Source organism: Euprymna scolopes, chromosome 46, assembly GCF_053919585.1.
Source record: "Euprymna scolopes isolate OS-2025 chromosome 46, ASM5391958v1, whole genome shotgun sequence".
NCBI classification, from domain to species: Eukaryota; Metazoa; Mollusca; class Cephalopoda; order Sepiida; family Sepiolidae; genus Euprymna; species Euprymna scolopes.
The window spans coordinates 62,231,404-62,254,347 of record NC_136527.1 but is presented as its reverse complement, the minus strand read 5'-3'; the positions used below and the strand labels follow the sequence as shown (position 1 = coordinate 62,254,347).

Genomic DNA, 22,944 nt, shown 5'->3' with positions numbered 1-22,944 from the left:
TTTTAATAGATTCACTTGTCCGAAATTCATTTGACAGCTCATTTTTTTGTTCTGTTAAAAAAAAAGACTTCAACATGACGAGTTTGGGAAATTTTGAAAAAAAAATTTCTTCAGACACCCACTGTTAAATAAATCAATCTTTTTACTACATCCATTAAAAATAAAAATGTAACCTGCTTTCTCTTGTAGTAGCGAGCAATTTAAACTCATGACACATGGAAAAAAAATCGTTCTGTTTTTAAAAAGTAAAAAACAATCTGTAGAAGCAGCAGCAGCTACTATTGCTGATATCAATTACTTTACTGTAAACAAACGTTTTTGTTTTGTTTTTTATTCTAGAACAAATTAAAAATTAAAAAAAATGAAAATATGAATATAAAAAAATGTTCTTACACATTTAGTTGGAGCTCATATTATCAGAACATAATTAGCTTAACTAGAGCTATTCAGTTTTCAGAATATATAATTTTAAAGCAATACAGCATTATTTTTAGTCAAATTTTTAAAATATAGTTGAAAAACAAATATGTAACGTGTGCACTTTTATCCATTACATTAGTTTTTAATGGTGAATTGAACAATGTTTTGTTTAAAAGAAAAAAAAATGTGAAATACGATTCTTTTGCTTCATGTGTGCGAACAATATATTTTTTTTCAGTGGATTATAATTGAATGGACACTAATCTACCCAATTATATATATATATATATATATATATATATATATATATATTTTTTTTTATTACATTTTCACCCCAAACAAGGCACATTGCCACTTTGGTGTAGGGGCTACTATCAGGGGAAACATCTACTGGGGTACTATGTAGGGATTAGGGCAGCGAGATGTTGGTTCACGTTGCGCTTGAACTTATGCATGTCAGTACAGTTGGGGAAGCAGTGACCTGGAATGGAATTCCAAAGTCTAGCAGTTCTGGGGAAGAAACTACTGGAGTAGAAAGATCTTTTACATCTAGGGATCTCTACAGTGTGGGGGTGGGATTTTGCAGCTTGTCGGGTCTGTCGAGGGTGTTCACGTCGTGGGGGCACAAGTGCTTGCAGTTCTTCAGAGCATTCACCATTATAATACTTGTAGAACAGGCAGAGGGATGCAACGTTTCGACGATGGGACAGAGGCTGAAGTTTAGATGCCAGTTTAGGGCCTATCAGATTTGCGACTCTCTTTTGAACCCTGTCAAGGAGCGAGAGACTAGTAGCCGATGCACCGGCCCAAATATGACAGCAATACTCCATACATGGGCGAATAGTGGCCTTATAGAGGTACAGGATACTTTCGGGAGTTAGAAGTTTTCTAGCACGGTAGAGAGAGCCCACCTTCCTCGCAGCGGCCCTGGCAATGCCCTCGATGTAATTGTTCCAGCTCATGTTTCCTGTGAACGTTAGGCCAAGGAGCTTGAAAGACGTACTCTCAGCTAAAGAGTTGTTGGCCATTGCTATAGGTGGTAGAGAAGGTTTCTTGTAATTATTGAATGAAACCAGTTTTGTCTTGGTGGCATTGAACGTTACCATCCATTTTTGTCCCCATTCCACTACTGATTTGAGGTCATCCTCTAGTGTTTCTGCCATTACTTTAGATATATGTTCATTTGTTTTCCTGTCGTGCCTGCTATAGAGTGTGGTGTCATCAGCATATATACCCATCTCAGAGGCAATTTTGTCGGGGGGGTCATTTATGAATATCAGGAACAGCAGAGGACCAAGGATAGATCCCTGGGGCACTCCGGCATTTATATTATATTGTTTAGACGTACGACCGTCGAGGACAACCTGGATTTTTCTCTTATCTAAGAAGGATTTAATTATGTTAAGTATTCTACCAGTGATACCGTAAGATCTAATCTTCCTGAGGAGACCCTCATGCCATACCCTGTCAAAAGCCTTAGATATATCTAGAGCTACCGCTCTGCCCTCTCCCGCTTTGTCCAGTGAATGGTATATGCGTTCAGAGATTACAGTGAGGATGTCTGCCGTGGAACGGGCTTGTCTAAATCCATATTGATGGTCGGTCATATATATATATATATATATATAAAAAACAATTTTATAAATCAATATTTAAATATTAGTAGGAGGTGCTCAGTTTCTAGTCGTTCCTATTTACTTGCCTCTCCATGAGGACAGTTAGACACAAGGTCAGTTAATGTGAGGAAAATCCAGCTTCCCAAAAAGGGTCAATCTGGATAGAAACAAACATAAAAATTGCCTCAGTCATGAACGATTTCTCCTTCATTGACAGAGGACAGAAAAGGCAAAGTGTAGCATTAGAATGTGATCTTGGCCCGAAGTCCAGGTAGAGAAATAAAAAAACGTCTTAAACTGGAAAGTTTAACGAAATAATGTGTCATTCGGACAAGAAATGTAATTGAAAATAAAAACCAAATTTATCAAAAATTTGTGAACGATTTGTTAGCTTTAGCAAAAAATGTTTTCTGATATTTAAATAAATGGGCAAAAATACTTAAGTTTTCCAAACGTCATGACGTCACTTGTTTTAAATGAAATTTATTTTTGTCTATTTGTCGTAATTCTTAAGTTTCACACCCCTTAAGAATTACGACAAACAAACAAACAAAAATAAATTTCATATTTAAAAGTAATTTGATGTCCAAATTCTAAGGCATAACATTTTCAAAGGCCAATAATTATTACCCACTAACCGTAAATATGGGGGTCAAACGCCTTAAAAAAAAACCCCCAAAAAACTCCCTTAATCCTACCTCTAACCCTAGGTACAAGTGGCAAGCCTCCTCCTCTTAAAACCTTCTTTAGCCCTAACAATAAGTCTAAGTGGCAAGCTCCTCACTAAACAAAGTTCCTTGGTAAGCTACATATAAGTGGCTAAAAAATCCTTCCTTAAAGAAAAGTGCACCATTTATCACCCATAAAAAATAAATTAGTCAACTGTCTTAAAACGCTAGAATGGTCTCGAAATGGTGAATTATTTTACATTAAATTTATGTGAAACAAACCCCCACTCTAAATTCTGAAATATTTTTTGTTTTGTTTCTATCAAGTCTTCAAGGTGTTCACACATAATTTTTCTTAGCTCTATCATTAACCTAAAGTCAGAGTGGCAACCTCCCTACCCTCTCATAATCATACAAACACCCTCTTAAAACCACACATAATCGTCTTTAGAAAAAAAAAAAAGGCGTACAGGATTTGTCTCCGAAAGAAAAAAAAATGGTTAACGCTAGAATGGCTCAAAATGGGGAATCGTTTTACATTAAATTCTAAAATAATACTTGTTTATTTTTCATTAAAGTTTTTTAAGGTATTCACACGTAATTGAGTACAAAGGTAAAATCGCATATTTTGGAGAGGTTTTCAGATGGGGTGGGGGTGGGGGGTTAACGGAATGTATTAATCTACAATAATACCAAAGAAATATTGCAATATATTCATTTTTAAACAGTCCTAGATTTCGATTTCAGTTATTTGTTATAATGCATTACAATTCAGCTTTGAGTTCTTTAACTTCTTTTCTTTTAATGAATACATGGCATTTTGGAGGAATTGCAGTATATTTATGTGCATTTACTGCAGATTATTTGGAAACTATTAATTTTTAGAGATTTTCAGTAGCATATTCTAATTCCTAGCACGAAAATACACTTATATGGTAATTTTCATTGCTTAATCTTGTGTTTTAACAAAGATATAGCATTTTTACTGAAAAAGTAGTGTAAAAAAATGTGACAAAACGTGTATGATATTAGAGGGAAAATATCCAAACATGTTTTTTTGTTGTTTTTTTTACATAAGCATCACCACTTATCAAGGCCAATAGACCACTCGAGGATAAGGGTTAAAGAGTGTACAGTAGAAATTGGACAATATAGTAATCATTAGTAATGGAAATTCAGTAGATTTGTTAACAAGTGGAACAGCTCATCAAAAACTTGTTTACATTAGACTTGAAGATAACCATATTGTAGTAAGCTGGAAAGCAGGAAAACGGAAGACAATTCCACAGGCGTGCAGTTCTAAGAAAGAAGCTTTGTTCATGGAATCTACGTTTAGGTTTAGGCACAGATAAAGAGTGGGGGGATTATTGATAGTGTTTTCAGCTATATGAGTGTTTCTTGTGAAAGTTTGGCGATGGGGGACCATAGACTGAAGCTCAGTCGAACACTTTCCATGAAAATAACGATACAGCTGAGACAAACTCGCAATATCTCTCCTGTGAGACAGAGGTTGCAGGGAAGAGAAAAGGATATCTCCTACAAGGCTACAAAGTCTATTTTGAACTCTATAAAGGCAGGATAAGTCCTTTCTAGCAGTTTCTGCCCAGATGTGGCAACAGTATTCCATCCTCGGACGTACCTGGCTCTTATATAGATAGAGAATAGCATCAGCAGTGAGATATCTACTGGATCGCTAGAAGGATCCCATGATTTTTCCAGCGGCCTTGGCAACAGATTTGATGCACCTATTCCATTTAAGATCAGGGGTAAAGTTCAAGCCCAGAAGCTTGTCAAAACTTGAGGCCTCCTCAAGACAAGAGCCATTCATTTCAACTGATGCCAGATGGGGATCAGAACATTGATGAGGTAAAGAGAGAAGCTTGGTTTTAGATGCATTAAAAGAAACTAGCCACTCCTTTCCCCATTGTACTATGTGCTCAAGATCAGAGGAGAGAAAATTGGAGAGAACTTGGTTGTTTACTGTCTTAGATGTGCTACCATAGATGGTAGTGTCATCAGCATAAATACCTACAAATGATGTAAGGATATGATGTGGAAGATCATTAATGTAGATCAGGAAAAGAGTTGGGCCCAGGATGGACCCCTGAGGGACACCAGCATTAATATTGTGAGCTTCTGATGTCAGAAAGAAATGATTTAATAATTGAGAAGACATTTCCAGCTGTACTATAGCTAGAGATCTTGATGCCATACCCTATCAAAAGACTTTTGATATGTCAAGAGCAATTGCCATAGAAAGGTTGCCTCCATTGAGAGATTTGCTAATCCTATGAGATATAACTGTAAGCACATCTGCCGTAGATCTAGCAGAACGGAAACCATATTGTGTGTCACTAAGAAGGTTATTTTTGCTGAGATGGTTGATTACTTCTCTATTTAACACAGATTCCAGCAACTTACTCATGACGCACAGGAGACTTATTGGCCTGTACTGAGAGGGGGATGAGCAATCAACTGAATTCTTAAATACAGGGCATACTGATGTGATTTTTCAGGCTGATGAGAAGCAATTCTCCTTAAGACAATGTTTAAATAGTTTGGTAAGTATGGGCGCTAATTCAGGTTGAAGTTTTTTGAGTACTATAATTGGAATACCGTCAGGTCTGCTGCTTTACTGAAATCAAGGTTTTTGATTAGCTTGGCAACATCATGTACAGATATATGCATATCACATAGCGTGTTTTCTGATACAGGAGGAAATATTGGGGGTTGGCGGCCTTAGTTGCAAAGGGTAGAATTTGCTGCAAAGTTCTTGGCAAAGAGTTTGGCTTTGTCTGATGCTGACAAGATTACCTCAGGTCCATCGATGATAGTTGGGATAGAGCACACACTTTTGTTCAGGATTCTGTTTGCTATTTGCCAAAACTGGTGGGAACCAAGCCGCTGCTCAGCTACTTTGGACTTGACAGACTGAGCATACAACTCTCTTGCGTTCTTTATTACTTTCTTACAATTGTTGCTGGCAGTCCTGAAAGCGGCTTTAGTTTCCATACATCTATTACATTGGAAGCAGTGGAAAAAGTGATTTCTGTGCGCAATGGCAGCAACACATTCTGAAGAGAACCATGGCTGGCTGTTAGGTTTTTGCTGGAACTTTTTTGAGGGTATGAAATGGTCTATACCTACAATTAACCATTCCGTCGGGTCTGATACTATAGAGGACACATCCTTTTTAAACATGGAACGCAGAGGTAAATCCGATATAAATGTACGGAAGCTATCCCAGTCAGCCATATGTATCGATATACTGTATGAGAGGTATATCTGGGGACTTATTACATTTCATTTTTATCTTAATTGATACAACAGAGTGGTTGGAAGATCCAAGAGGAGACAGAACAGAAACTGAACATAGTTCAGGGCAAGTTATGAGAAAAAGGTCTAGTAGACTCGCATACTGGTCATCATTGTCGGGCACACGGGTGGGTTCAAGAACAATCTGAGTGAGGTCATAAGCAATGGAGAAATCATGACAGAACCTCCCCTCATCATCGGTCTTGTTTGAGTGGATCAACCATTCCACGTTGTGAACATTGAAGTCTCCACATACGTGAATGTTAGCTGAAGGATAAGCAGATAGGACTTGGTCAATTTTCTTAGATATGCTTTTAAAGATAGTAACTCCGCTGTTGTGGGGCGATAGAGAGTAAATATAAATGCAGTACTGTGAGCTAGTGCAACCCGGACGCACATATAGGGTAAGTTAGGATCTTTTCTGGAGATGTCCCTACCACATGGAAAGCCATCTTTAATATATCACATATTCCATGCCCATGGCGATCTTGGGGGTCAAATTTAGAAGTTAAGTTAGAGTATCCTTTAATTACGAACTCATCTAGGGAAATAGCCTGTCCAATGCCAGTTTCGCTTAAAAAGGAAAGGTCAGGTTTAGTCTCCTGTAATTGGGTTTCAACCTCTTGAAGGTTAGAATGTAGCCCCCTGATGTTGAAGAAGGAGACATGGTAGTGGGGGTCTGCGTCGGGTTTAATTGTGTATTTTTTTTTGAAACTTGTCATGATGGAATTTTGGAATTTGTGGACTAGGTCGCCAAACTTGCTTAGAGCAGGACAGAGAGGGGAAACTAAGAGAGAAAAAGAAACGAAGAATTTTCTTTTTGTAGAACATGATAAGGTAAAGCCGTAACAATTACCCACTAGTATGGCATCGAGAGGCCCCACCAGAAACTACTGCATGATCCAGAATCCATTCACCAAATGGCAATATAGCAGCCCCAGTACTTTGCACCTGCTGATAGGACAGCCTCCTTAGTGGTTAATCCAAGGTTCGCGTCCTGACTATCAGGCGAATAACGTCAGCCCAGATAAAATGTTTACCTCCAGCACCCTTACTAGTGACATGGCTACAAGGATAGACATAGAAACAGAAAATTTCCGCCACCTCTGCCAACTGTTTGTGCAAAACACTGCCAAACTAAAATACAGCTTTTTCTTCTCCCTTTGTCAGAAAAATCACTCATTAAAAAATGAGAACTGAGGGACAAATAAAGAGAAGCGAGAGTAATGGAGGCTGCCGACAATGCATCCACAATACGTTTTCTACTCTCTAGTAAAAAAAAAAAGTATTAAGTATTGTACTTAATAAAAGTCCAACTGGCATGTTTAAGGGAAAGCACAAAAATAGTCATAACTTCCTTAAATTTGGATTTGAAAAATTTAAAGATTTTAATTGGATTTGAAAAATTTAAAGATTCTTTCTTAGCTCATCAAGCTCTTTCTATAGATACCAATATTGAAATATTTTAAACTATTCCAATTTTTTCATGTGTATTGCTAATTCTGATGTTTTGTTCAATCGACCAAATTGAGCTGCCGTTACCATAAATCTGATTTCAACAAAGAATGTGAAAAGACTACATAAAGATGGACGGCATTCTTAAAATGGGCTGTCAATGAATCTCCAATTACATTGTAAGAACAGACTTGCAGATTATCCAACCCTTGCACAAATTTGAGAGGAGTATGATCAGCCAGGGATAAAAAATAGTTGGCTACTTCCATATCAGCAAGATAAGCTTGGACTTCAACAAGGTCTGATCTATCTCATTGCTATTCTTCAAGAAAATAGATTTGCATAGTTATGATGTCAACACATATACAGCCAATGGGGACTTTTGCTCACAGAGCAGCAAAGTTCAAACATTGTAGCGCTAGATGTATGCAATGCAACTAAACTGCAAGTACAGGTTGCCAAGTTCTTTTGTTTCAACAGAGACAAACCTGCCGATTATTTGACCTCAACGTGTTTGTCTGTTTGATAATTTAAACCATTGTTACTGATATTCTAAGCCAGGATGATATCATCAATGTATCTCTTCTTATATCAACAATATTTTGTGAATGAAAGCGTCTGTTCTGTGGTTCATGTCAAAGAACATTTGGAACAGTCTGTCTGGGCAGTAAGGCACATGCATGTTAGGATTATCATTAGAATTATGCAGGGAAAAATTTGTGTCATAGAAGTGAATTGCTGGTAGTCCCCAAAAAACTTCCTCTTTTCAGCTGACTGTGCATTTCCTATTTCTATTTCATTTTACTTCAGTCGATATTCAAGGGGCAACATTTTATCTCTATATGAGATACATAGATGTTAGAATATTTTGCAATTTTCTTTTTAAATATAAATATTTCAATATTTTACTTTTAAATCTACCTTTTAATATTTTTTTTTAAATATACCTATTTTAATATTTTATTTTTGAATTTTACATTTTTAATATTTTATTTTTAAATATATATATTTTTAATAATTTTTTTTTTGAAAACTGCTGCATCCTTAAGCCTCCCACTCCAGAACTCTTTTGAAAGGAACTTTTCCCTTCTATCATTTTCAGCAAAAGCACAGCCACCTATTCTTCTTTGGTCTTTTATTCCTCTGAAGTCTTGGGATCTCTTGCAGTTAGTCTTGCTTTTTCCCAATAAAATCAACCATGCCTACTGCTTCTTCTTCTTCCTCTCGTAGCCCCCACATATCGACAGCAGACAGAGCAGACTTTGTTTTTTAGAGGTGAGTGCGTTAGAAGAATTACTACTACCCCCCCCCGATCCTATGATCACACATAATTACTGTGTCTTCATCCGGAAATTGGATGAGCCATCATCTTCATCCACACTTAGTCCCGCTTACCCAGCATCTAATTGATGGTTACAAATCTCTCACTTCCACTCTCCGAAGATGTGTCAGAGTAGGCCATTGACTACGGGTCACAGGTCTCTCACATGGTATGGCATTCCATCAACTGATATATTCTGCATACTGGTACTCCCAGTCACATGTCCAACTCCATACTTCATGGCACATCGTCCATGTGGAGCCTTTACCCACATTCAGTCACCTATTATGTAGAGAGTTTGCTATTGATTATCTATCGGTGCTGCTGTTTCATCAATTTCTTTTAAGCCGTATGCGGCACTGATAGACCATATTTGCAGGTGCTGTAGCAGAGGGCAAGTCATCCTTTGGTGTGACATAGTACCAGTATACTGCTTCCAGTGTAGTACACTGTATTTTGCCTGTGATCCTTTTTACTGTTCTATGACATCACTCGATGATGCCATTACTGGAGGGAACATATGCACAATGAAATCGAAGTCTGCTTCTCTATTCATCCATGAAGGATTTAAACAAGCTGCTCTGAAAGGCAGTGTCGTTACCTGTTAGAATTTCTGACAGAGGACTGCATTCATAGAAAATAGTCTTTAGCTGGTTAATTATACTTTGTGCATTTCCAGATGGCAAACTGAGCAGGGCCACAATCAATCAATGTCAAAAATGAGCCCCATCATAATCAGTGATATCCATTGCTATTTTGTCCCATGTTTGTTTAACATTTAAAGTCCACTTGGACAAGTGTATGAGTGGCAGATCGATCGACCGACACTCTTGCATGCTTTGACGATGGTTCTTACAGCAGCTTTGGAAACGCCAAGGTGAATTTGTTTCACAAAGTCGGGTATATTTCTCACCAGGATGACTGCTTTGTTGATGCACAATTTTGATCTGGTCCAAGACGACCAAGTTCACGGATGAAGTGCAGGCAGGTTGCACAGGCTCAATATTTTTCTTATTTGCATCAAACCACCACTGAGGTGCTCTCATCAATTGATCCGCTTTGTTTTGACTAGATTTGATCAAGAATACATCCATCAACAGTGCATATTTTTTTAACAATTCCATTATTGTGTCAAGATTCTGTCGGATGTGCATCTCATAGCTTTGGTCCATACCCTGATTCTGCCGGTTAGGATATTTGAGACACATTCATGGATGTATGCGGAATCTGTGAATAAGTGCAAAATGATCATCTTCCAGAGGATTGTCAAGTTTATTCCTTTAATAATGGCATCAGGTTCTGCTATGTTGGGCGTCCTTTTCTGGCCGTAACCAGCATGCATCTTCTTCACAGTTCCATTATACATCAATGACACATTGGGAGCAAGAGAACTTGCATCGACCCAGATGTTAAGATCTTTGCTTTTGATGCACCATTTGCTTTGCGCCAGATCTTTGTGGACTCTCGTGAGGATCTCCTTGTTGAGGGGGGCTTCATTTACTTTGTTGTTACCCTGTAGTGATATCAGATGCTCTCCTCGTGATAAATGCCACGGCAATATGAAGCCAACCACCCACAGGAAGGTGTGTAACCAACTTGCCACATAATGAAAATATATTTTGTTATGTGCCAACATGAGGTATGGTCTGGGGTCTTGTTTCCTCTTCTCCAATGAAAAGCAGCATTATCCTCTCCCCAGACTGCAAACCAAGTACTCATGCAGCATCCTGCAGTCTCTTTGGTGGAGAAGTCCAAAGTTGTAGGAATGCTCCTTCACATGTTCTGTAGGCATAACACTTTCATTCACATACACATCATCGATATAAGCAGATGTTGCCCATTGTATCCACTTGTCTTTCATCAGGATAGCATCAATAATTGTTTGCATGATGGACGGTGCCACACTGATTCAAAACCCCATGCAGGTCAGACAATACCTCTGTCCCTTAGTTAGTAGTTTGATAGGGTCACAGTGATTTGTGCACACTTATTTGAAAGTATGCCTTGTGAAGGCATAACACTGATACATTCAATCCTGCTAGTTACCATTCTCTTAATTTTTCAATGCAGATGTCTATGTGGGCCATAAATGAGTCCATATGCTCATTTAATTCCTGATAGTGAAGCATCAGTCTCACCTTTTGTTAGTCCTGCTGAATTACTGCCATTAGTAGGATCAAGCCCCTTGGGGGGCCCAATTTCTTCTCTGGGTATAGAACCAACCACCCATTATTAATCCAGGCAGCTCAATATCATAGTCTGCACGGGCTTTGCAGGAATGTTATACTCTGGTACTCTGTTGCATAATTTTTGTGGCGGCTGATCACTGGACCACTTCCATGACACAGTCCAGATTTTGGTGCATTGAACTCTGCTCTCAAACTCTGTGTAAAAGTCAGACTGTTCCAGTTCTATAGTAGCATCCAGAGCAAAAGTCATCCAAACAAAATGTGCTTTGCCTCCCGTATCAATATGCACGCCGCCAAATTTCTTGATGATGTCCATCCTTAAAAGGAGGTCAAACCCCAATGGTTTGCTGTTCACCACCAATACATCAGTCTTCCTGGAATTTCTGTTGACTAATGTTAATGTTATACTCCCAATACCATGGTTTAAAAGGCATTTGCGTTCCACCATCAGAATTGCAGTATTCTTACGTACTTTGGACTGACATAATGACTCACCTACACCAGATGATGAGCAGTTAGAATCCACCAACGCTATCTGATCTAGCCCATCAATCTTTACCTTTATGACAGGGAGCACCTCTTCCAGTATATGTGGGCAGAGAGTGGTGCTGGCCTCTTGTCCCTTGCCTCATTTCCTGGACACCTTGATGTCACATGTTCTTGCTTCTTGCATTGATAACTATCTCCAGAAGCACCCTGCTTGCTGCAGACACTTTTTTCATACCCTATTATTTACATTATAGGTATCGTTGGGTGGTCTTCCATTAATCAACCAATTCCTCGATCGACCTCCTCTCCCCGTTCTTACATGGCGCTATAAAATGAGGACACATGGACCAAAATTTTCTCAGATACTGGTATCACACAAGATATCGCTGCTAAATATATCCATTCTTTCCAGTAGAACCGCATCACAACTGTGGTATTGTTTGAATTTGATAAGGATGCACTCATTGAATTAGGTGTGCACATCCTCGGTGACAAGCTGGTTATTCTTAAGCTAGCCCGATCACTTTCATCATCACCTGCTGATTTGTCATCACCTAGCATTCCCTCAATGAAGGATATATCAGCTATGGTCAAACCTCCATCTTTCACCACTGAAATGATGAAGCCACAATTCTGTAGGTCTGAGTGGATTGGGACATTTACAAAAAGATTACAGGACTTTCCAAGATGAACATTATCCCTCATCTATACAACTGCTGTAGTGACTCTGTCCAGAATAGCATCGTAAACACAATGCCACAGTTTCTTGAGTTACTGGAGGATGAACTCCTAGACACAATTGAGTCACTTGTCACAAAGAGTTCTAACCCGTCTGTAATTCGACTTGCGTTTCGTTCCCTCCAGCAACACGAATACGAGTCCATTCAGGAATTTGAGATACACTTGCGCACTGCTGTCATGGAATGTGCATACAATTGCTCATACAAAAATCATGATTTATCTGAGGACAATATCAAGGAACAATTCATTAATGGACTATTCAATGAATCACATCAGACTGATATCCTAGCTAAAGACCACCCAACTATCGAGCCTTGACTCCGTCATCAACCATGCCAAGGTCTTTGAATTGGCAGTTTGTGACCAGGCCAAACTTCACGATTCCAGTGAAATTCATGCCGCCCGTATATCAGGGTACAAAAATCAGCAGAACTCTATCCATCGGTTGGCCAATTCATCTTACAGGTCGACAGCTGCAAGCTCTTGCTCCTCCCGATCTTGACATACAAACAGTCCATGCAATTGTTGTGGCAGCTTAGAATATACATCGTATCAAAGATCAACACTGTGCCCTGCATGGGGACAAACCTGCAGTGGATGTAGGCGCCGAAACCATTTTATCTTTGTCTGCCGAGCCAGTGCTAGAATTTCCGATGTCAATCTTGTCGCCCATGTTCAATATGACAGAGATCAGGACTGTTTTCGGTCAGCGAACCATAATATCCAGAAGATTCAAGCCACTGTGTCATCTATTGACGGCCCACCACCACACAATCGCATTGTGATTAACATTTTCCCAGACAGCAGGGCCTCCATATGCATTAGTAACAGTAAACTTCTGGAGCTTCTCAGCATAGAGGGATCCCTGTTGCATCTATGTAACAAAAAGATCGTTACTGTTAGTGAATCCACCCTCTCATGCATCGGATTCCTATTTCCTTTAACATCAGTGGCCATTCAATGACACAGCCAGTATACATTTGTGACAAAATTGACAGGTTGTATTTCAGTCGAACAGGTTGTATTGATACCAAAATTTTACCACACACATTCCCATTCCCAATGACAACCACACAGTCAGAATCTGTCTCCACCGTCAATCTATCCAGAGAGGATCCTCCTCCAAAGCCTTGCAAAATTCTCTTTGACTCTGTTCCAGAAAATATCCCGAAGTTGGCATCCTTCATCAGAAATGCATTCCGCTTGAGCACTTTCAACAACTTGGGCTTGTTCCCAAAGATGAATACCAAGCCTGGAAAGATCCATTTCACAGCAGATGCGAAACCATACGTGCGACACATGCCAATCCCAGTGCCACATCATTGGAAGGCTGCAGTAAAGCAGAGCTTGAACAGGGATGTATCAAGAGGTATTATCACACCTGTTCCCATTGGCACACCGGTCACATGGTGTGCTCCTATGGTCGTTACAACCAAAAAGAATGGTAGCCTACGCCGAACTGTCGACCTACAACGTTTGAATTCGTTTAGTATCAGGGAAACTCATCATGTTCAACCACCGTTCCAGCTCTGCTCAAATCCCACCGAACACATACAAATCTGTCATCGATGCTACCGATGGCTATCATAGCATCCCGCTACATGAAGACTCTCAGCATCTCATGACCTTCATTACAGAATGGGGCCGGTATCGTTATCTGCAACTGCCACAGGGATTCAAGGCATCCGGTGATGCATTGACAAGGTAATTGATTGCGTTGAGCGAAAAGTGAAAGTTGTAGATAACACGCTGTTGTATGATGACTATCGAGATAAATTTCAATTTGGCAAGAAGACCGTTGAGTTTGGTGGCCTTGTGATCACACCAACAGGTGTACAGCCATCCCCAAAGATATTATCAGCTATTGGGAACTTTCCGACACCAACTAACATCACTGATGCACGATCATGGTTTGGCTTAGTAAACCAAATCTCCTGGGCATATGCCATCAGTTCTATTATGGAACCATCCAGGGACTTGATAAAACCGAACAAAAAGTTTTTCTGGGACAACAATCTTGACCTACTTTTCTGCCAATCCAAGAAAGTTATTGTTGATTGTGTGAGATCAGGTGTTTCTTTGTTTGATGCCAACAAAAACAAACTGACTGGAGCCGCACTGGCATCGGATACCTCCTCCTGCAGACAATAGCAAGGCCTTGATGTGCTGCAAAGATGGTTGGAAGGTTATTTTGGCAGGATCAAGATTCATGAACAGTGCAGAACAGAGATATTCCCCAACTAAAGGTGAGGCACTGGCAATCTCATGGAGCCTCCAACACTCGTTTGTTCAAACAGGGTCGCCCTAAATTGATTGTCACAACGGATCATAAACCGTTAGTTGGTGTGTTCAACCGTGAGCTTGACTCAATAGACAACCCATGTTTATTCCGGTTGAAAGAAAGCACCCTTGGTTGGTCATTCAAAATCATCCACAGCAAATGGCACATTGGTCCCGATGAACTATCACATTACCCTACAATATCAGAAGTTTTGGGACTCCATGAAAGTGCCTCCGCAGACAATTTTGGGCTGAACGAATCTGCTTGCCTAACAGCATATGGTCTGGCTGAAATCATGCAAAACACTATCTCGTTGGACACTGCATGAATTCAGACTAAAGGACCCGGTGTACCAAAACCATATTCAACAAGTACACATAGGCTTCACGACATCCCAAAATGGACTCCAGGAGGAAATACGTCCATATTGGCCAATGCGTGACAACCTAAATTCTGCAGATGGCATTGTTTTCTTTGACAGGCGAATTATAATTCCCATCAAATTACAAAAAGTAATTTTGTAACCCCTACATATTGGCCATCAAGGCATTTCCTCAATGAAGTTACAGGCACACCAATCTATTTACTGGCCAGGAATTCACCGTTCCATAACCCAGTACCATGCCAACTGTGCGGACTGCCTTGAAACACACACCATCTCAATCATCTTAACCATTGATTGTTAATGATCCAGCCAAATATCCATTTGAGAAGATCTGTATGGATTATTTTGGAATCAAAGGCAACCACTATTTAGTGACTGTCGATAGATTCAGTGGGTGACCCATAGTCCACCACATAGAAAATTCATCAACAGGTCAGGTTCTGGTTGATGCAACAAGAGAAATTTGTTGCACATATGGAGCTCCCCAAGAGATCAATTTTGATGGTGTCTTCAATTTATCTCTGAGAGACTTCAGTCATTTTTGTCAGCTTGGGATATAAGGCACAGACTACCTCCAATCAAATGGACGTGGCCAAGTGGCATTCAAGTCAATGAAACACATCCTTAATGACAACATCGGCCCAAATGGTACTCTTAACTTCAACAAAGTTGCCCTTGCTCTCCTGCAATTTCAAAACATCCCAATATGTTGTGTCAGTCTGAGTCCAGCACAGATCTTACTCCACAGACAGTTGAAGGATGGAATTCCAACCAATCCAATCTACCATCAACTACATCCTGAATGGATCCTCACTGCTCAAAAACGTGAAGAGTTAACATCGAAACTCAACACATCTCAGGAGAGGAGATACAACGTTGGCAATAAAAAAACTTGAACATCTCAATGTTGGAACAAATGTGGTAATACAGGACAAGTCGACGTAGATGGAACAAAACAGGTTGAATCGTTGAATGCCTTCCATACAGACAATATCGGTTTAAAATCAATAGTTCTGGTCGTATAACCCTCCAGAACCACAAATTTCTCCGCCCTAGTATCCACACTTATGCTCGTCCAGGACTACTGTACCCAGATGTCCCGGTTGTACCTGCAGAACCCCTGAATGAGTCAGACACCACCGTCATCAATCCGGAGAACATCCCGACCAGTCCAGCTATGCCTGCAGAGGACACGGTGAAGCATAACACACCGTGGGGCCATAAAAAGGTTGAGACCACACAACAACCGTGGCCTCAGTGAACTATAACTGGATGGACTGTCTACTTTCATTTGCAGGTGAGATGCAAACACTTTGTTCATACCCTACAGGTATCGTTGGGTGGTCTTCCATTAATTAACCAATTCCTCGATCGACCTCCTCTCCCGGTTCTTACACCTGCCTTGCCTCTGGGCTGCCAGCAAGCTCTAGCAAAGTGATTGGGACCTCTACACTTGTGGCACCGCAATGCAACTGCATCCTGCTGGTTAGAGGTTGAAAGTTGGTAGACAGGCACATGAGGAAGAATTTTGCATCGTCCGATTGCTGCAGCAACAGATTTCTCCACTTTGGCCTCTTCCATCTTGAGGGCTTGGGCACTCGCAAGAATTAGCATTACAAGTTGATTTTTTCTTTTTAGATAATTGTTATTTTATCAACTTGCATGAAAAAAGCTGTGTAAAAGATGCTTAAAACCGTTTCAATTATGCAAATACCATCAGTAGCTCAAAAGTTATGAGAATTTTAAGTGCCAAAATTTAGGCTTTTCTGTGGACATTTTTCTTAAGAAACCTCAACTTTTCAAGAAATTTGGTAATCTCGCCACCATTCATTTATTTTTCAAGCTATTCTCATTCAACTTGGTACTCTTATGTAAAATTGTGTGCTCTTTTTGATTATGCAGTCAAATCTGATGTATCTTTTTACCATAAGCCATGAATTATAAATTCAGATGTACAAATTTCATTTTTTTTAAACTGGCGCATGGTATCAAACAGTGGGTGTCTATTCATGAACAAAACTAAGTGTTATAGTGGTATTTAAATATAGCTTTATTGAGAATAGGCATTTACCTGCCTCCCCACCAAAGGAGAGCTAAATCTGGGGTGTAGCCATTGAATGCCTAAAGAGCATTCATGGCCAATATTTACTGCTCCCCTCAAAGAAAAGAAAAAAGTGAGTAGATATGAATTAATCTAAAAAATAAATTGAACAAAATTTTTCATATAGATTTTGAATTTCTGTAAAAGATGGAAATTCCCATAGTGCATTTTGGGACTAGTTCAATTTTCAGTTTTGTAAATCCTCTCTATCTGGCCCAAAATATACCCCTATTTTCTGAGATGCAACCATAAATTATACTCTATATGAATCCTCGAATGTAGCTTCCACAATACCATGAATCCTGATAAGCAACAACTATATATTCACCAGTTGATGGTAATTTTTATCATTTCTATTCTGTTGTTTTATTGAAAATTCAATTACATAAACAAAGAAATAAAATGGTAATTTTTACCTTGTTTCCACTGTAACATTTTTCTTTAAAATGACTACTTTTATAGGTTTTAGGTTTTATAGCTTATAGAGTATGCTGAAAACGAATATCCCATTTAAATTTTCTGCAAATAAGTAGTTTTCCAGATATTTAGCCATGTCATTTCTTATGTTATCACTGGTGGCCATCTTTGTACATATGAGCGCACAACCGCAATCCAGAGAAACTATGTTCAAATGCACGCACCAAGCAATAGCATAAGAAATGACATTGCTTAATATAAAAAGTTACTTATTTGCAGAAAATTTAAATGCGATATTCGTTTTCAGCATACCCGAAAACCTTAAAAGGAAGTCATTTTAAAGAAAAATGTTAAGGTGGAAACCAGGTAAAAATTTAAAAAATGCATCACAATAAAATTCTTTATCAAACCACCTAATTTTTACGTTTGGAAACCAAATATTTTGTTATTAAAAGTGATTTTAAAAACAGCGAGAATGGACACGTGTCAAGAAGGGCCGACATTATTTTAAAATCTTAACCCTTTACACACGTTTTTTTGTGCATTTATTTCCGTGATACCTGAAAATTAGTTGGTTCGATAGAGAATTTCATTGTAATGAGTTTGAATCCACCCCCACACTCGCACATCAGAAGTAGTGAGTTCAAATAATTCGGATTCTGTTTGATTCAGGAATCAGACGAATATCAATTGCTTTGCCTGCCATTTCCAACAGCTGAAATAGCTGGAAAACATCCTCCACTCTCACAACCCGAAAATCTCGTTTGAAACAAACTTTTCTCTTCTATAGCTGGTTTTCAGCTTTGAGCAAAAGCACAGCCACTTATACATCTGAGTTTGATCTATTATTCATCTGAAGTCTTGAGAATTCTCACGTTTCATATCTTATCTTCAAATATACACGTTTCATATCTTATCTTCAAATATACACGTTTCATATCTTATCTTCAAATATACACGTTTCATATCTTATCTTCAAATATACACGTTTCATATCTTATCTTCAAATATACACGTTTCATATCTTATCTTCAAATATACACGTTTCATATCTTATCTTCAAATATACACATTTCATATCTTATCTTTAAATATACACATTTCATATCTTATCTTTAAATATACACATTTCATATCTTATCTTTAAATATACACATTTCATATCTTATCTTTAAATATACACATTTCATATCTTATCTTTAAATATACACATTTCATATCTTATTTGTAAATATACACATTTCATATCTTATTTGTAAATATACACATTTCATATCTTATTTGTAAATATACACATTTCATATCTTATTTTTAAATATAAATATTTAATATTTTATTTTTAAATATACATATTGAATATTTTTATTTTTAAATATACTTATTTTGTTATTTTATTTTTAAATATACTTATTTTGTTATTTTATTTTCAAATATACATATTTAATATTTTAGTTTTTAATATACTTATTTTATTTTATTTTTAAATATACATATTTAATATTCTAGTTTTTAATATACCTATTGAATATTTTTATTTTTAAATATAGATATTTTAATATGTTATTTTTAAATAATTTATTTTTAAATATACATTTTAATATTTCAAGAAAATGCTACGGTTTATTATTAAATTTATGAAACACAATAGTCTTTCAAGTTTGTGTTTATATGCAAAACTAAAGTTTCAAAAAATCTTCTCGGTTTTAAATGAATTAAAAATATTTTTTAAATTGCTTTTTCAGTTTTTCATTGCCTTATTTTTTTAGCTGGTGGCTAACGGTAGGTGTATCAGAATCGGCCATTAAAAATGCCGTATATGAACTTGAATAAATCAACTTACTATCTTTCGAAGCTTATAACTACTTGGAAAATGTAATCCAAACTTTAATTTTTTTTCAATTAAAAGGGCAAAGACTAAATTAAAAACAAATAACAGGTTTAATAGCAAATTATGCAATATTTTTTTAAATCGGTTTTCTTTAAAAAAGATTTAAAGAAAAATCAACAAAATTTTACTTAGTTCGATTATAAAAATATAAATTCCAAAAAATAACTTACCTATAATAAATTCCATTTAATGTGTACTTCCATTGTTCATTGTTAAGAATTTATCCATATTTATACTTATATTCCATGTCCTTTTTAAATAAAATTTTTTTTAAACAAGGATTCCCCCTCAAAAAAACACAAACTCAGATTTATTGACTGCTCAAATAAAGGGAGAGAAATCTCTGATTTTTTTCGCGATTATCTTACGGTGACTTATTAATATCTCTTTTTATTGCGTGCTCTTAACCAAAATTAGTATTTTGGGGCTTCCGTATGTGAAAAAAAGCACACATTCAGCCATAAGTTTTTTCTGTTAAACAAAAAATCCAGTCGACCGATGTTTTTTTTTTAATTCTCTTAATGAAATACACGAGTTTTTGATTATTATACCTTATTTCTACTTTATTGAGTGAATTTTTTTATATATCTAAAAACAGAAAATATTGAATGAAATAGAAAAAAATGCCGTCAGCATCTGGTATTTACTTGACGATATAAGCATAACATGAGCTCTCATTAAAAAAAACTCAACATGGTTAAAAAAAAGGTTTTACACTTTGGACTTTACAGGCAAATTTAAAAAAAAACACTTCTTTTTTCGTTTTAAATTAGACTTTTATTTATTGATCTTTTATCTTCAATTTGTGATACATAAAACTTTGGTACGTAAATTAATTATTTAAATTTTAATAGACATTTCAAAATAGAGGGGGGGGGTGAATTAAAAAAAAAACGTTTGTCTAAAATATCATATTCAGTTTATTGGAAAGAACATAAAATTTCACATTGACCCTGAAAATATCGTAAAAATTGAACCAATAGAAAAATTTTGATAGATTTTTAAAGTTTAAAAATTGAAAAAAAATTCACTCGTAAAATTCAATTGATTTCATATGTAAAAAAAAAAAAAAAAAAAAAAAAAAATGGCTGGTTGAACGCGCACCGGCACTTTGTAAACATTTTTTTTTTTTTTTTAAATAAAAAATATTTTTATCATTTTTTAAACAACTTTAATAGTTTATTTTGGAAGTAATATTCCAGACAACCCACTTTAAAAAGAGAAATTACGAGTTTTTTTAAAATATTTTATTCAGTTTTCTGTTAGGGGTGTCAAAAATTCCCCCAAAATTTTGACACACCCAGTGGTAGCGGTATTAGAATTTTTGTAGGAATTTTTGACACCCCTAACACGAAACTGCGAATACAATATAAAAATCTCGGAATTTCTCTGTTAAAAGTGGGTTATTTATTTTCTTTATGGATTATACTTCCAAAATAAACTATTACAGTTGTTTTAAAAGTAATAGAAATTTTTTTTTTTTTTAAAACAGTAATGAATTTTCCGAACTCAATATTTTTCAATTTTTAAACTCAATATTTTTCAATTTTTAAATTTTAAAAATCTATCAAAATTTTTCTATTGATTCTATTTTTACGATATTTTCAGGGTCAATGTGAAATTTTATGTTCTTTCCAATAAATCGAATATAATATTTTAGACAAACGTTTTTTTTTAAATTCACGAACCCCCCCCCCATCCCAATTTTTAAGTGTCTATTAAAAAGTAAATACTTAATTTAGTAACCCGATGAGTACATAATTATTTACTCACAAATTGAAGAGAAAAGGTCAATACATAATATATTCAAATTAAAAAAAAAAACAGTGTTCTTTTAGAATTTTACCTGTAAAGTTTGAAGTTTAAAACCTTTTTTTTAAAACCACGTTATTTGTTTTTTCTTCTTTTTTTTTTAATGGAACCTTGGTCCTTGCTCCTTTAATTGAAAAAAAAATTAGGGCTTGAATTACATTTTTTGAGGAGTTATAAGCTTGGAAAGACAGGGGGTCGAATAATTCACGCCTCCCATTTTGTAAATGTCTAATAATAATTAATTTAGAACCCGATGAGTACATAATTATTTACTCACAAATTGAAGAGAAAAGGTCAATACATAATATATTCAAATTTAAAACAAAAAAAAAAAAAACAGTGTTCTTATAGAATTTTACATGTAAAGTCCGAAGTTTAAAACCTTTTTAAAAAAAAAAACACGTTTTTTTTTTTTTTTTTTTTTTTTTTAATGAAATCTTAGTCCTTGCTCCTTTAATTGAAAAAAAAAATTAGGGTTTGAATTGCATTTTTCGAGGAGTTATAAGCTTGGAAAGATGGGGTGGAATTATTCACTATTTTTCACGAAATTTCTGACACCGCTAACCCAGTGGATAACCAAGAAAAAATGAAGGTTCAAAATAACAATTTTCCCGTATGAAAATCAATAATGAAAAGGGAGTGCACTTATTGATCCGTGCTGAAATAATAACGTTATTTAAAAAGCCATTCTTAACATGGGGAGGGTGTTTTGTAACTATTCTATAATTTAGCCTTACAATTGAATAAAAAAAATATATCATAAAACTTTAATTAAACTTGGAAATATTATTTAAAAAATAGCGCGGATCAGTAAGTGCATTGCATTAGCACCAAAAATGCCTTTCGAAGTTTCATAATAAAGCAATACGTATTTAAAAGTACAGGCTGAAAATAACGATAATTTTGCTCGTATAAAAATATAATCATTATCGTAAAATAAATAAATAAATTATTCTGTGTTAAAAAAAATATTGCATCACTAGTAAAACAGAATTAACTGGAATTAAATTTCTGAAACTCTAAAAATGAGCTGTGAAAAGAATGAGTTGAAAGATTGATATGAGATAAAATTATACTTACATTTTTATACGTTTTGCTGTGGTTGAAATGTTTGCATGGGGAAACGTAAAACAAGATTATGTTAAATAAACAAAAGATTAAATCTTTTTAAAGCTAATTCTTTCGTCTTTTATTTATTTTTTTCCAATCTTTAATATTATAGGCGTTACGATGGCTATTAGCGATTGCCTAAATCACTCATTTGAATTAGACGTGTGAAGACACAGCGGAAGTCCATCGTTATTACCCACAATGCAATAGGCGATCTCACTTCCTCCGTGTACACCCACATTTACTTCCGATGGGTGTAATATGCAATTCGCAATTATCTTCAAGAAATTTATTCCATTTTGACTTTAGCTTCCTGCTGGATGGAAGCCTCGCCGATGTATACCATAAAAAAGTATCTTCTGACGTAACGGAAGAATGGGCGACCTTACACCCGACTTTACATTCGACCGTTCGAGTGGAACAAATAATAGTCCGTTTACCAAACTGGACTTCCGTTTTTATTGTACCTATTTACTATGCCTCCCCACGGGACAGAGTTAGACACCAGGGTCGTTTTTTAACGTGGAGAAAAGGTACAAAAATAAAAATTGTCTCAGTCGTGAAGGATTTCTCCTCCACCGAAAGAGAACAAGAAATAGAAGTGCAGCATCTGAAGAACAGATACTACACTTTGATCTTGTCCCGAAGGCCTTATTGTAAAACAAATAAACAAATTGGCATGAAAGAAAAAGTGAAAGTTTGAGTACTTCAATGACATATTAGTAAGAGAGGCGAG

General features: G+C 36.4%; 1 long non-coding RNA gene across 1 annotated transcript in view; it reads right to left on the bottom strand.

The window, feature by feature from the left end:
- The window catches only part of LOC145271361 (uncharacterized), a 63,859-nt gene extending 41,477 nt beyond the window's left edge, over nt 1–22,382 (bottom strand). The window contains exon 1 of the long non-coding RNA XR_013865839.1: nt 22,179–22,382. This is a non-coding gene — a long non-coding RNA (uncharacterized LOC145271361). The remainder of the gene's footprint in view (nt 1–22,178) is intronic.
- Nucleotides 22,383–22,944: the final 562 nt, after the last annotated feature.